This window comes from Chionomys nivalis, chromosome X (genome assembly GCF_950005125.1).
Source record: "Chionomys nivalis chromosome X, mChiNiv1.1, whole genome shotgun sequence".
Taxonomy (NCBI): Eukaryota; Metazoa; Chordata; class Mammalia; order Rodentia; family Cricetidae; genus Chionomys; species Chionomys nivalis.
In genome coordinates, this window is record NC_080112.1 from 74,602,971 (window position 1) to 74,605,939 (window position 2,969).

Here is a 2,969-nt window from a genome sequence, read left to right on the forward strand (position 1 = left end):
CATTTTCAATTTCATTAAATATACCAATTATTCATAGTAGTTGGTTTCATTGTGAAAATTTATAAATGTACATGATATATTTCTATCACATTCACACATACCATTCTTTCTTGTACCCCCTGCCACTCTTGCTGATTCTGTTCCTCTTCCCACCTAGCCACTCTCTTACTCTCATGTGGTTTCTGTGTGTGACTCAATAAGTTTCATTAGGATTGCTTATAGAAGCATAGGTACCTTCCCACTGACTTCAGCACCAAAAAAAAAATGTCTTTCTCTCCTCTATTAACTATTAACTACATAAATCTTCAGGACTGAATAGGAAACTATGAGCCATGGCAAGTATTGATTAGTCTAATTTTGTGTTAGTCTTGTCTAGGCAATCACAATTGTTATGAGTTCAAAAGTACAATAGATATTCTTTTAAGTTAGAAGAATGTTAATAAAAGAAATGGACAAGTTTTTTTTCTTGACACCAAAGTTAAACCAAGAAGAGGTCAATAACTTAAGTGAACCCATAACAAATAAGAAAGTAATAAAAAGCCTTTTGAATAAAAACAAAAGTCCCAGTTCAGATGAATTCACAGCATAATTCTACCAGACATTCAATGATAATCAACAATCAACACTCTTAAAATTCTTAAAGAAATATATCCAAATTCCTTTAGTAAATAAAAACAGTATTACTCAATTACCAAAACCAGGCAAATAAAACAATAAAAAATAGAAAATTATAGGATAATATATCTGATGAACATAGATGCAAAAATCCTCAATAAAATACCTGTAAACCAAATATAGGTATATATCAAAAACAAAATCACACAATCAAGCTGACTTTATTCCTGAGATGCCAGAACGGTACAACATATATCAATAAATGTAATCATAAAATTGGCTTAAAGTAAAAATTCATATGATTATATCAATAAATGAAGAAAAGACCTTTTGATAAAAAAATCTACCATGTCGGTCACTCCCTTCCCCCTCAGCTCAATAGGCTGCGTTCTTTTGGAATGCACGGAGATGGGGTTCTGGTGACTTTATCCGTGTTCGCTCCTTTGTCCTTTCGCTCACCCACCGCCGTACCCTCTCCTGTGCCAGGAACGTGCTGCCACTGGCACCATGCCCTACCCATACCCAGCACTAACCCCGGAGCAGAAGAAGGAGCTGTCTGACATCGCTCACCGAATTGTGGCTCCGGGCAAGGGCATCCTGATGAGTCCACTGGAAGCATTGCTAAGCGGCTGCAGTCCATTGGCACTGAGAACACCAAAGAGAACAGGAGCTTCTACCGCCAGCTGCTGCTAACTGCTGATGACCATGTGAACCCCTGCATTGGGGGGGTGATCCTCTTTCACGAAACACTCTACCAGAAGGTGGATGATGGACGTCCCTTCCCCCAAGTTATCAAGCCCAAGGGCGGTGTTGTGGGCATTAAGGTAGATAAAGGCGTGGTACCCCTGGCAGGAACCCATGGTGAGACCACCACCCAAGGGCTGGATGGGCTGTCAGAACGCTGTGCCCAGTATAAGAAGGATGGAGCTGACTTTGCCAAATGGCACTGTGTGCTCAAGATTGGGGAGCATACTCCTTCAGCCCTTGCCATCATGGAAAATGCCAATGTTCTGGCCTGTTATGCCAGCATCTGCCAGCAGAATGGCATTGTACCCATTGTGGAGCCTGAAATCCTCCCTGATGGAGACCATGACTTAAAGCGCTGCCAATATGTAACTGAGAAGGTACTGGCTGCTGTGTACAAGGCTCTGAGTGACCACGATGTCCATCTGGAAGGCACACTGCTGAAGCCCAACATGGTCACCCCAGGCCATGCTTGTATCCAGAAATATTCCAATGAGGAGATTGCCATGGCAACTGTCACAGCTCTGCCGTCGCACAGTGCCCCCTGCTGTCACTGGAGTCACTTTCCTGTCTGGAAGGTAGAGCAAGGAAGAGGCATCCATCAACCTCAATGCCATCAACAAGTGCCCACTGCTGAAGCCATGGGCCTTGACTTTCTCTTATGGCCGGGCCCTGCAGGCCTCTGCTCTGAAGGCCTGGGGTGGGAAGAAGGAGAACCTGAAGGCTGCCCAGGAGGAATACATCAAGCGAGCCCTGGCCAACAGCCTTGCTTGTCAAGGAAAGTACACCCCAAGTGGTCAGTCTGGAGCCGCAGCCAGCGAATCTCTCTTCATCTCTAACCATGCCTACTAAGCAGAGGTGATCTGAGACTGCCCCATCAACACTCCAGGCCCCTGCCTACCCACTTGCTTTTGAAGAGGGGGCCTTCAGGCTTTCCCATCCATCACTCTTGCTGCCCTTGTGACTGGTGTGGTGTTGTCTGCGAATGCTAATTCTGCCATCCCTTCCAGCCCACTGCCAATAAACAACTAGTTAAGGGGGGAAAATCTATCATGTCATCATGATAGAAGTCCTGGAGAGAGTAGGACTTAAGGGAACATAAGTAAACATCATAATGTTCATATATGACAAACCCACTGCCAATATCATCTTAAATGGAGAAAAACTTGAAGGAATGCTCTTAAAATTTGGAACAAAACAGACCTTTTCTCTCACTATTTCCACTCCTTAATACACTGCTAGTTAGATCAATAAGACAAGAAAAGGAAGTTAATGAATATAAATAGGAAAAAGAAGTCAAATTATCCTCATTTGCAAGTAATATTATACATAAGAGATCTCAAATATTCCACCAGAAAGCTTCTAAAAATAATCTACACTTTCAGGATACAAAATCTACTTACAGAAACCAGGAGCCTTTCTTTTTTTAAACTGAGAATATATTTTTCTCTCATATAATACATTCCAATCACAGTTTTCCCTCTTTCTTCTCCTCCCATATCCCTTCTCCCCTAGATTCACTTCTCCTCTGTTTCTCTTCAGAAAAGAACAGGTCTCCAAAGATGACAACAAAACAGGACAAAACAAGATAGAATAAGATAAGGCAAAAG

General features: G+C 42.4%; 1 pseudogene; it reads left to right on the plus strand.

Annotated features, from left to right (window-relative positions):
• Positions 1–1,095: 1,095 nt before the first annotated feature.
• On the plus strand, positions 1,096–2,395 carry LOC130867602 (fructose-bisphosphate aldolase A-like; annotated as a pseudogene).
• Positions 2,396–2,969: the final 574 nt, after the last annotated feature.